This window comes from Prunus persica, chromosome G4 (genome assembly GCF_000346465.2).
Source record: "Prunus persica cultivar Lovell chromosome G4, Prunus_persica_NCBIv2, whole genome shotgun sequence".
In the NCBI taxonomy this organism is placed as follows: Eukaryota; Viridiplantae; Streptophyta; class Magnoliopsida; order Rosales; family Rosaceae; genus Prunus; species Prunus persica.
The window spans coordinates 20,755,214-20,768,222 of record NC_034012.1 but is presented as its reverse complement, the minus strand read 5'-3'; positions in this window follow the sequence as shown (position 1 = coordinate 20,768,222).

Here is a 13,009-nt window from a genome sequence, read left to right as displayed (position 1 = left end):
CTAATAGAAGAACAAGAAGATTGGACCGAAGAATATGAGGACGAGCAGTTGGACTATGAACCATCTGCAGATGACCAGATTGGACTCCTCGAAACAGGAGAACAAGAAGATTGGACTGAAGAATATGGGAAAGAGTAGATGGAATATGATATAGAACTAGATGAAGAAACCAAGGCTTTTGGTGCAGAATTGGAAAGCCTGTTGCAGGGTGATTTGGGCATTAACATGGTCTTCATCTTGCCAGAAGAATTTAGGGCTGCAGAAGGCCAAGAAAACACTCTGGAGTAAACGTATTCTCCCAGGAAAGCTTTGAGTGCAGGTTGGCAGAGGTAGAAGAGGCGCCAGAACAGCAAACACCTATTGCCAAGACAGGCAGAACTGCCATGAAGCTGGCCGCAAAACAGCTTTGTTTCTCTAAACCAACCAAAGAAATGGCTAATCACCTTAGACCTTTGTTCATAACAGTAAACTTTGAGGTATGCTTTCTTACCTATTTTTCATGATCTATCTGATCGTTGGGTAGGAATTTACCAAGTTTGGCCCTAGGTAGATCGATTTTTGAATTGGATTTCAAGAACAAAAGTGGTTCCACTTCCGGCCACTTTTTGGGGTAGGTCCAAGAACAAAAGTGGTTCCAAATAGGGTGTTTTACCTAGGGTAGGAAGCTAGGTTTCCAGTTTTGAAGAATTATAGTTGCCGGAATTTGATCAAGCCACCCACTCGCTGCCAGTGCGTGTGGCAGCTCGTGGGCAGCCCGGTGAGGTCACTCTCAATCATAGAATGATCCTTGTGTTGTCACGAGTGTGTAGGAATTCGCGGATCTCAATTCTGACAACATTTGAGCCCCGATCGGATCTCGCATATTGTGTGATTTCCAGGTTTGATACATTTGAACCGTTGGATCGTAGTCAATTTCATATATGTTGATCTAGATAATTCTAGGATTGTGTAGAATTTGACGGATCATAAATCGGAGTCCCGGATACTTCGAAAAGGCCAACTTAGGGTTAGGTTTACAGTAACCGTCCGATCGTGCGATTGTGAGCAATCCGACTGTCCGATCGAGACCGAACTCTAGAGACATGTGGGGACTTCCGGATTTGTGATAGGAAGTAGTGGACCCCACGCAGGCCCCGTTGACTCAATTTGGAAAGTCTGACCACTTTGTTGACTGAGAGTCTTCCGAGGTAGTTTATCCTTCGAGAAGTATTAGAACGATCTTATACTTGAGGAGTGACTGTTATGTTATGTGTTTTGTCTATGTTTGGTTTATGAGTTTACGTTATAATGTTTCATGTTGATATGGGATATTATTTTGATATTGGAGGTTATTTATGTATTGTGTTGATTATTATTATTGTATCTAGCTGAGTGTTGTTGGATAATTTAATGTTCTTGAGTTGCTATATAATCGAATTAATTTTTAAGGATATTATATTGTGTTCAGTTGTGAAGAGTTGGAAATGTTTTGTATCGGATTCCGAAAGGAACAAGGAATTAAGCGAATGTCCAACTACATGTTATTTATTGTATATATATATGTGTGTGATGTAAATTCAAAGGTAGTTGAGAACTGAGGTTTGGAAAGTTGAGAACATACTTAAAACATGGATTTGTAGAATTAAAGGAAGGTTTGAGATAAGTTTTGATATATGATTTTCAACCCACCATGAGGGTACCCCCCAGTCGCCTTTGAAACAGTTTTGTTATTATTGATAATGCCTCACAAGTTTCGGGGACGCCCAAAACGTGCGATGTGAGGATTGCGGCTAGGATTGAAGCAGTATCTCCGAGACCTGCGAGTATTGCGGCTCGAATTGAAGTGGTATCTCCGAGACCTGCGAGGTTGCGGCTTAGATTGAAGTGTTATCTTTGAGCCAGGAATGTGGCTCGGATTGAAGTGGTATCTCCGAGACCTGCGAGGGTTGCGGCTCAGATTGAAGTGTTATCTCTGAGACATGTGAGGAACACGGCTCGGATGGACTTGGTGTCTGCGGGACCTGCGAGGATTGTGGCTCAGATTGAAGTGTTATCTCTGAGACCTGTGAGGAATGCAGCTCGGTTAACTTTATGTTTCCGAGATCTGCGAGGATGGAATTAACAGTATTAAAGGAAATGACGGATCAAAAATGGGGGTACGCCTGGGTGGAGATGATTTAAACTTTAAGACGCTTTTAAATTAAAATTGAGGAATTTTATATGGTTACTATTATTTTCTTAATATATATAATTAATTATTTATGAACCTTACGCGAGTTCGATACAAGGGTAGTCGGAGCTTGTTTATTTTTTTAAAATCCATTTTGCTTTAATTTATCTTATTTTATTTTATTTAAGTTGTTTGCCTTTATCTTTTTATTATTGGACATGGTATTAAATAGCTCAAGTATTTCTAGCAAACTTTTCCCCACGAGTCTTAGAGATATCCGAACCGTGCGAGTGAGGATTGCGGATCAGGTGGACCAGATGTCTCCTGAGTCTAGCGAGGATTATAGGGCAGGACGTGTCACCATGGTGTCATGAGGAATTGATAGTTGTGGTTTTCCAAGTGTGATTACCTGAATCTAAATGATTTCATTCCTTCATTTAATTATATATTGCCATGTGGGAAATGTCAGGAAGCCTAGAAAACAGGAGGCTGAGATGAAATATGAGAACTAGTGGTTTTGCAATTGTAGGAAAGAACTACGTGTGGCTTGATCCCTTGTTAAGGGTACGTAGGCAACCTAGAATTCTAGGTGCAGCCACGAGGTCTTATAATAAAAAGGTAGTCCAGTTAAGTTATTATGAAAACTAACACTGTTCAAGGGACGTTCTAAGAAATTGAGTTGAATGTTGTTAGCAGAATGATTTATTTGATTTGTTGAGGCCTAAGGCCAGAGTGATATGTTGCATGATTGCCTGGATATGGTTTAATGCATGCTGGCAGATGAGTTATATAAACATATATGCTTGTTTTACAGGTGAAAATTTTTGGGAAATGTTCAATTTACAGGGGAGACTCTGCCGAATTTTCGGCAGAAGTCGTACTTGAATTCCTTTGGATTTTGGTTAGAAGGGTAATTTGGTCTTTTATGCCCGACATTAGCCAAGTGTCAGACACGTACAGGGTTTGCCTCAGATTCCAAAGTGGAATTTGGGTCGGGTCCTGTCATGTGTTGAGTGAAATCCAATCACTAAAACTATGCAATACATCAACCACTCCATTTACAATACGAACATCATACGAAATTTAAGTGTCGAATTTCATGGACCTATTGAATTCGGGTCGAGGCCAAAACTTGGGCAACATCATAATATGCTGGGAGGAGACATTTGGTGAGTTTTGAGTTAAATCCAATTGCTAAAACTATGCAATACACGTGCCACTCAATTTACAGTACGAACTTCATACAGACTTGAAGTGTCCAATTTCGTTGACCTAGTGAATTCGGATCGAGCCCAAAACTTGGGCAACATCATAATATGGTGAGAGGAGTCATTTGGTGAGTTATGAGTGAAATCCAATTACTAAAACTATGCAATAAACCAACCACCCCATTTGCGTACTTACTTCGTATGAACTTGAAGTGTCCAATTTCGTTGACCTAGTGAATTTGGATCGAGCCCAAAACTTTGGTAACATCATAATATGGTGGGAGGAGTCACTTGGTGAGTTGAAATCAAATTGCTAAAACTATGCAATACACCGACCACTCCATTTACGAACGAACTTCATAAGAACTTTAAGTGTCCGATTTCTTTGACCTATTGATTTCGGATTGAGCCCAAAACTTGAGCAACGTCATAATATGGTGGGAGGAGTCTTGTGGTGAGTTTTGAGTGAAATTCAATGCTAAAACTAGGCTTATTTACTGTAGTGCCCCCTGAAACTTCGGTCAAATCTCACTTTCCCCTCCAAACTTAAAATGACCCACTTTCATCCCTTGACCGAGGTTTGGTGACTCACTTTGCCCCCTACCGTCAACTCCGTCTAAAAGTCTGTTAGCTTTGATGACTTGGGAGAGGTGTTTTTGTAATTTCGTAGACATAGATTATCATCCACCAATTAGATGAGTGACGTGGCAAGTGGAGCCCACCTCCACATAAGAAAAAAAAAATTCTAATAATTAAAAAATAACTAATAATTAAATTAAATAAGAAAAAAATTTTCAAACAATTAAAAATTGTACCCAGTACACAATCCAACGCCCACCCAGATCCCACCATCTCTCTCTCTCTCTCTCTCTCTCTCTCTCTCTCTCTCTCTCTCTCTCTCGCTTTCTAGGATTTGTATCAGAGGAGACAAAGTTTTCTCTCCTTTTCTTATTTTCTCTTTGTTTCTTGGCTGAAGCTCACCAAGGAAATCATAACAGTCTTGCTCCGATTTGTTTGTTTGTGAAAATTGAATCTATTTATCCCTCTTTTTGGGAGGAAAAATGTTAATTACAAACTAACTCATTTAAATATATTTTTTAAATAGATTCAAAGGAAAAAAACAACCCATATATGAATTTGGGTTTGTCCTTGTCACGCATATCTGAATCGAATTGGCTTGATTTTTAGGGCTCCTATGGGCTTGAAGGTGCTAATCTGAGAGAGAGAGAGAGAGAGAGAGAGAGAGAGAGAGAGAGAGAGAGAGAGAGAGAGAGAGAGAGAGAGAGAGAGGAAGGGGGGAGAGGGGGGTGAGGTTGGGGAAGGGGGCTAGGTTTCAAACAACCCATATTTGGGTATTAAGGTTGGTTGGAGATCGAGAGAGGGAGGGTTGTGATGGTGGTAGGGTTCGTATCTAAGGCAGGATGTTGCGACGAGTTTGATGTTCTTTATCATTGAATCTGCAACCAACAAAAAAAATGAACTAAAAGATTTAATTTGAAAACAAAAACCAAAGCAACAGATGGCTAAGATGAAGATAGTGTTGGATGTTGGGTGGAAGATCAATGAGAAGATGGCTAAGATGATTGTTGGGTTGTATATTGAACTTGGGAGGAGCTACTTGTAGCTTTAATGGAGACCAATCAAGTCTCAGAAGTTTTAGTTGCTGGGGTTGGCTGTGGGAAAGGATTAATGGTGGATGGGGGGTAAGGGAGGGTGGCCGTGGGTGGGTGGGAGGATTTGGGGTGATGGGTAGAGTTTTTAATTATGTGAAAATATTTTTTTCTTATTTTTTTTAACTTTTAATTATTACAATATTTAATTATATTTTTATCCATATGGAGAAGGTGCCCTCCACTTGCCATGTCACTCATTTGATTAGTGGATGATGATCCATGTGTATGAAATTACAAAAACACCCCTGCCACGTCATCAAAGTTAACAGACTTTTAGATGGAGTTGACGGTAGGAGGCATAGTGGGTCACCAAACCTCGGTCAATGGATGAAAGTGGGTCATTTTAAGTTTGGGGGGGCAAAGTCAGATTTGATCGAAGTTTCAAGGTGCACTACAGTATGCAATACACGAACCACTCCATTTACGAACCAATTTCGTACGAACTTGAAGTGTCCAATTTCTCTAAGGATCGACTACAAAACTTGGGCATCATCGTGATGTGGTGGGAGGCGGCATTTAGTGTGTTTTGAGTGAAATTCAATCGCTAAAACTATACAATACCCTAACCACTCCATTTACAATACGAACTTGAGGTGCAATTTCATTGACGTAGTGAATTCGGATCGAGCCCAAAACTTGGGTAACATCATAATATGCTGTGAGGAGTCATTTGGTGAGGTTTGATTGAAATCCAATCGCTAAAACTATGCAATACACAACCACTAAATTTACAGTACGCACTTCGTATGAACTTGAAGTGCTCCATTTCAGTGACCCAGTGAATTTAAACTTAGGCAACATCATAATACGGTGGGAGGAGTCATTTCGTGAGTTTTGAGTGAAATCCAATTGCTAAAACGATGCAATAAACCAACCACTCCATTTACGAACGAACTTCGTATGAACTTGAAGTGTCCAATTTCGTTGACTTAGTGAATTTGGATCGAGCCCTAAACTTGAGCAACATCATAATATGGTGTGAGGAGTCATTTTGTGAATTTTCAGTGAAATCCAATTCCTAAAACTATGCAATACACCAACCACTCACTATGTTAAATTTGACCTTTAGTTTCTGATAATATTTGTTGCTAAAGGCCACTACCTAGCGATGTATTGGGATATTATCCATTGCCTTTATATATCTACCTCATCAGTTATATCCTAAACACTGATGCTAAAGTGCCTTCCATGTGCCAAAAAATCGTTGACCTCCGATGCCTAAACATGTAATGACTTCGGTAGTTTTAATAATTCTGATGCTAAATGCTGTTTACAACATTAGAGTTATATACTACATTGATGATTTTTCCGACTTACAACATCACATAATACAATAGTGATGATGCCGCTTCCAGTTATAGGCATCAATTGTCTTAGGAGTGCTGTTGTTATTTTAAATTTTTAACTTTTGTTGTTTGTGCAAAATTGAGGTTGTTATGAACAATATCATGTACTGTTGTCCATTGCACATCAAAAAACATATATAAATTTAAATATTTCCATATATCAAATTATATATCCAACACTTCCATAAATCACAAATTTTCCAACCCCACATATGATCCATACTTGTTTATAAGCAAAATACTAGCAACAAAAATACATAATAAAATGAAGAATGCTAATTTCAAACAAAAGGCCACTCTAGGACATGACTTGCAAAATACTAGTGAGAAAGACATGTAAAATGAAGGAATGTTTAGCTCAATCAAAAAGCCATTCTAGGACATGAGTTGCTAATTCTTCTTGCACCTCATCCAATTTCATTTGGGTGTACGTGTCCTTCCATCTAGCTCTATAATGAAAAAAAAAAAAACATGTAGAATGTAAACACAAACAGTGTCTAATATGAACATAAGCTTAAATAGTGTAAGGTACTAAATTGCATAAGATATGGTTCGTTAATTGCATCAATTTCTCGGTCATACCAATCATTTAGTGTCTAAACAAAGGCCAGGGAGTTATTGGAGTACAAAGACCTCATATATCAGAGCAAAACCAAACTTCGCCTTCCAAGTAAAGCACACCTGGGTATAGCCAGTGAGAAAAGGGCCAGACATACACATGCAAACTATTGATTTGGCAACGTCCTCAAAAGTCCAGTGAAAATTTTCTGCAACATGAAAGAATTGCCTGAAAAGTAATTTATGGACAGAGAAGAAGTGTAGCAAATATTACTACAATTGCAAACATTAAACATTTCAAGAAGTACAATGAATTCCACTATTATTAGATGACCTGTTAAAAACTTTTGACCACTACCGTGCTATTCTCTCAAATTAATAAATCACTCATCACTGGTAGTAATACATTGTAAATGAATCTCCAAGTCCAATTACTAACCAAATTCATAACATCAATAAATTAATGTGAAGTGGCAGTTTTTTTATCCTTAATGGATCTCCAAGTTCAGATCCTGACCAAATTCATTACAAAAGGAAAATTTCTTGGCAGTGGTGTGTAATTTTTAAATCAGCTATAAACATCACATTTGTGGTTATTAGAATATTATAGGTTTAACTGATCAAGCCACAGACAAATCATAAAAATTTTGTAGTTGTATTAAAAAGGAAGAAAGTATTAATGGAGAACTGCACATGCTCGATAATATGGTAGTATTACTGCAGGAACTTCCAAAGTAAAGTAAGCCTTAGAAATCGCAAATTGGGAGGAGATGGAAACATGAATATTGATGTGCATTGTAAGTTGTAGGGGACTTCATTAGCTCCATAGACAATTCCCAATCATGAAACCAACAGTATAAGATAACTAGAAACATTGATACTATAGAAGCTTGGGTATATTCAAGGAGCCTACCAGAAGCAACAGCTCTGCAAACTACTCCCCACACCAGTGGAGGCCAAGTTACAGGCTTTGTCAACTGAAGACGAATCTTCCATTTATTCTGTACAGTTCAAACCATGTTGATGCTCTTTTCGGGAGGTCAACTTAGAGAGAAGTAGGTAGTCTTCAACAGGGGAGAAGGTGAAGACCTTCAGCAAGGGAAGAGCCTGCAGAAGATAGAGTAGGAGAAGCAATTGTTAAGCTTCGGACACCGGTGTGGTGCCGGCCGAAGGCTCTCCGATGCTTAAGTCAGCTAAGAGTGGTAAATTTGGCAGAGTAACAGTAAAAGTGAGAAAGTAGTTACCCTTTTTACTTGGGTACTGTTCTCTATTTATAGGGAAGTGAAAGTGGGAGCTTGGCACCAAGTTTGGATGTGGGACTTTGTGCAAGATGCTGTGGTGGTGACACGTGTCTTAGAGATTAGGTTTGGCAGTTGAGAGCTTCGGAAGTCGAGAGCTTCGGCAGATCTGGCACCTAGGAAGAGTGTCTTCCTTCGGCAGGAGAGAAGGCGTGTCTGCCTTAGTGCTAGTCATTTTTAGGCTGAATATGCTCGGTTGATTATGGTGTAAACAGTAGTCCCCTAAGTTCGCGATCAAGAAGTAACTTCTGGGTTAGGAACTTGTGAGATTTTTGTGTAATCGTGACCGAGCATTGTAGATTTAGTGGGAGCCGTAGGGCATTCCCTAGAAGTTGCGTCAACACTTGAAAGGCATGGTAGAAGCTATGTGATCCTCTAGAACTGTTAGTAGCTAGGCACCTAGGCATTCTGCAAGGAGAAGGTAGGTGACCCCTTGTGAGCCCACTAGGCCTTTGGCAAAGAGCAAATGACGTTCTTCTACTTGGGCCTCAAGGGCTTGGCCATGATAAGGTTTGGCAAGGATCTTAAATGGAGAAAAAGGGGCCTGTGAGTACGTACTGGCTATGGCATGTCCCTTGCCGTTCGGCAAGGGTTGGTTGAATAACACTTTGGTGAGCCTTCCCCCCTTCTGTGGTGTCTACCGTTCGGCAAGACTTTCCCCCCTTTTTTATTTTATTTATTTATTTTTTTTAGGGTCAATGGGCCTCTATTTGTTTTGGCCAGGTACCTGCCATTCGACAAGCGGGCCAAGGGCCTTTGAGGTTCAGTACGTGGGCTGCAAGGGGAGTTCGTCAAGGTAGCAAGTTTTGAGTCAGGTCTTTGTGGAATGGGCTGGGCCTTTGTTGGAGCTAGGGTTTGGGAGAGGAGGTGTGATGTCCTTTAAAAACCAAACCTGCTGTTCGGCAAGGTCATGTCGAGAGTGGCAAGGTAATTTCGGCAAGGGAAAATACCATTAAGCATTCGGCAAGACTACCTGGGGTTTGTGCAGTTCGGTGAGATCGATTTGGGAAGCACCTACCGTTCGGTAGGGTGTGGAGTGGGAATTTTTTAGAGGTTCCTTGTTGTGTCTTCGGCAAGGAGAGATTTTCTTGGGCAAGCTCGTAGTTCAGCACGGCTCTTGCCATTCGGCAAGGGTGCTTGGAAGCGGTTTGAGCTATTCGATTTTCGGCAAGGGGAAGATCCTTCGCGAACAGGGCTTCCATCTTCGTCAAGAATTGGGAGAGTTTTGCCATTTTTTCCAGCTCACGGCCCTTGCCGTTCGGCAAGGGTGGCTTGGGAAATTTTGAAGCCCAGCTAACAGTATTGGGGTCTTTGGCATCAATCCAACTTTGGGTTTTGGTGGGTTCTGAAGTCAGTTGGGATCAGGCTTCCTTGAGCTTCGGCAGGTAGCCTCTTCGAGGGAAGTTAGAGCTAGAGCACGAATGGGCCGCAAGCTTTTTGAAAGAGAGCGTTTGCGTGCCACCGAGCCTCAGCAAGGCCCTTGCCGTTCGACAAGGGTGCTACAAATTCAATTTTTGTCATCTTTGTGGCTTCGGTAGGAGGGTGAGGCTGGGCTATTGTGGAATTTTTGGGCGAGGGCCTTGTGACTACAACGTAGTTGGCTGGATCCTTTTGGATTCGGCAAGGGATTATTTAGAAATCTGGTAAGGTATGTGGTTTGTGGCCTCGAAATTCTTTCATGGGCCTTGCCGTTCAGCAAGGCCAATTTGAATTGCACTCCCTCTTGGCAATTTCAATCTTAATCAAGTGGTCTCTTGTTGTTTGGTAGGTTCTATAAAATAGGAGATCGGAGGCTGAGCCCCTAAAATAGAGTTGGGCACGGGGCTTGGAGCTGGGCTTGAAACTTTCTTGGAACTGGGCTTGCTTCGGCAAGGAAGACTTGGAGCTGGCCCTTTGTTATCGTTCGGCATGTGGGCTTTGGAGAGGTGGGAATTTTGGATTCCTCCATTTCTTCTGCATGCTCCTTGCCATTCGGCAAGGAGAATTTTCTGAGGATTTGTTTTTTGTTGTGCTTGTCTTTTGTTCAATGTCTAACTTTTGTTACTTTGGAGCCGGGTCGACTTTGGAGCTGGGCTATACGAGTTTAGCAGTTTTGGCAAGCCTCGCTTTCTTCTTTGTTCAAACCTTGCCGTTCGTCAAGGGTGGGTTGAGTAAATTTTGTCTTTGAGGCCTCACATTCGTTCCTTTGGCAGGGTTGATACTCTTCATGATTCGGCAAGGGGCTTTGGAGCCGGGCCTGCTATGGAGCTGGGCTTCACGGTTTAGCAATTTTGGTGAGAACCTTTTTTTTTTTTTTTTTTTTTTTGGCGAGCCCCTGTTTGGTTCTTCACGGTCCTTGCCATTCGGCAAGGCCGGTTTGAACTTTTGATTTGATGTTAGCCTTTGTTGTTGTGGTCTAGTAAAACCTTCAGTAGGAGCTAAGACCACTCCACATTCGGCAAGGAACTTGGTCCTCGAGTCTGGGCATTTCGGCAAGAGGTTGAAGTGAGCCTCTTTTCCCTTCCGCATAGCCCTTGCCATTCGGCAAGGGTGTGGTTTTTTTTCTTCTTGAAGGCCAGCACAATCACAAGTTTGTCAAGGCTTGGGTTGTGACAATTTTTGGAGCTTGGGCTTTTGTTGAACCTTGGAGCCAGTCCAAACAAATTTTGTCAAGGCCTGGATGTGTTAGGGCTTGGAGCTGGGTCAGCGTAGCTTGGGCAAGGAGGAGAATTTTGGTGAAGCATTGAAGCGTCATGGTGTCGGCCTTTTGAGCAACGTTGGTAAGACTTTTTGCTTGCACCATTTTGTTCTCCCTCGGGCCTTGCCATTCGGCAAGGCTTGTTCATAAATTCAATGATATTGATGTGTTATTCTCTCTTATCCTTCGGCAGGAATTCGCTTGGAGCAGGCTCGGGTTTGTACCTTCGAAAGGGGCTGGGCCTTGGGTTCTAGCAAATTCGGCAAGGCTTGGGCTGGGCCCTTCCGTGTGGGAAGTGGAGCTGGGCGAGGCAGAATACACTTACATAAGTAAAGTTGGCCGAGCTTCAGACTAATTATTATGTTCGACCCTATGTGGGGTTGAGGTTACCCACTGCAGTTGATGTGGTTAGATATCCTCCAAAGGGTTCTGTGCTGATTTTCACGGATATGTACCAGCATGGCTTCAGACTACCGTTTCATCCTTGGGTGCAGATGATGTTGGCTAAGCTGGACTATGCATCGGGGCAATATAATCCCAACTTTTGGATTCTTTTGCATGGGATTTACATTGCTTGGTGGTTGGATGGGTGGGGGAGCCAACGTTTGAGCAGTTCATGTACCTGTACTCGATTTCGAAGCAACAGGAAAGTTTTGGCTAGGTAGAAGCCAATTGCCGAAAGGCCTTTATTGGTGACAAGCCTTCTACTCATAAGCCTTGGAGGAGCAAGTGGTGCCTGGCTTATGGTGACTGGGAGTGTCCGCCAAGGAAGACCGTCTCCATACACATTCCTACCCACTTCCAGTCTATAGGTCCTTGGCCCCATCCTTTAAGACTGATTATTGTTTTGTAGTGTTTTTACCTGCTTTGACTCTTGGTTCCCCATTTTTGCTTCTGCAAGTGTCAATGGCTGAGTAGTATCTAACCTTTGGTGCAGGTTCGGTGAAGTGGGGGCCGATCTCCAAGGAGCAAGAAGACGAAGTTGAAAGGGTGAGGTCACTGCTGTCAAAGACCAAGCGTGAGTGCCGAAACCTAGTCACCCAGAAGAATCTGTTTGAGTTCGGCCTTTTGCAAGGAAGTAAGTACTTGGGTCACCTTTGTTGTTTCTCTTCTGATTCCTTTTTGTAGTTGTGACTAACTTAGCTTTTGATGTGTAGTGGCAGGTGTTATAAAGGGAAGCACAAAGGTGGTTGTGGATATTGATGACGCTGAGACGCAGAAACGACTAAGGGAGTCTTGGGCCAAGAAGGTGGAGAAGAGGGTGCCCAGCAGGCGACTGGGAAGCGCCCTAGGGATGACGATGAGGGGCGGGTTGCCGATGTTCTGGGAAAGAGGAAGGCGATGGAGGAAGCCCGCCAAAGTGTGATGGGGATGGAGCCGAGGCTTTCTGCTTTTAATTTGCAGGCACTGCCGAAGCTCCCATTCGGTATTGAGGATGTTTTTGCTGAGGGGCTGGAGAAGGTGGACTTCTCCAAGCTACGTCGGCAGAAGAAGGAGGTGAACCTGGCCATGCATCAACAGGAGGTTCCCCTGGTGAACGTCTTCCTGGAGGGCATGAAGAGTGACCCTGAGTCTCTGGCGAGGACTCAGGACTCTTCCTTTGCAGACCGAGCCTAGAAGACGATCCTTACTTCTGCTTATGTAAGTGGTATCTATTTGTGGACTTGTTCTTATCATTCTGGTTTGCTCTGATTAATGATGCTTTGTGTTGCAGGCCTTTGGTGAGATGGCCAAGGGTAAGATGGCTGAGGCGCAGGAGGCCATCCGAGAGAGGAACAACATGCTGTTGCAGAAGGCGGCGTTGGCCAAGGAAGTGGAAGAGCTGAAACGGTTGAAGGCCGAGGAGATAGCTGTTGCCCGAGCCGAAGAGGTCGAGTCGTTTCGTAGTTCAGAAGGGTTGCGCAGCTATATCATGGACCGGTTGGTGGATGAGCAACTTCGTTTGGAGGATAGGCTGGCGAGGTTCAACCCTTCGGTTGAGATCAACTTCGATACGAGCGGCGAGCCTCCTTCACCTAGTCCCACTACCGATGCCACTGCGGTTGCTTCCGAGTTGGAGCCGGCCACCGCAGATGCCCCTTCTACCGAGTCCTGAAGGCG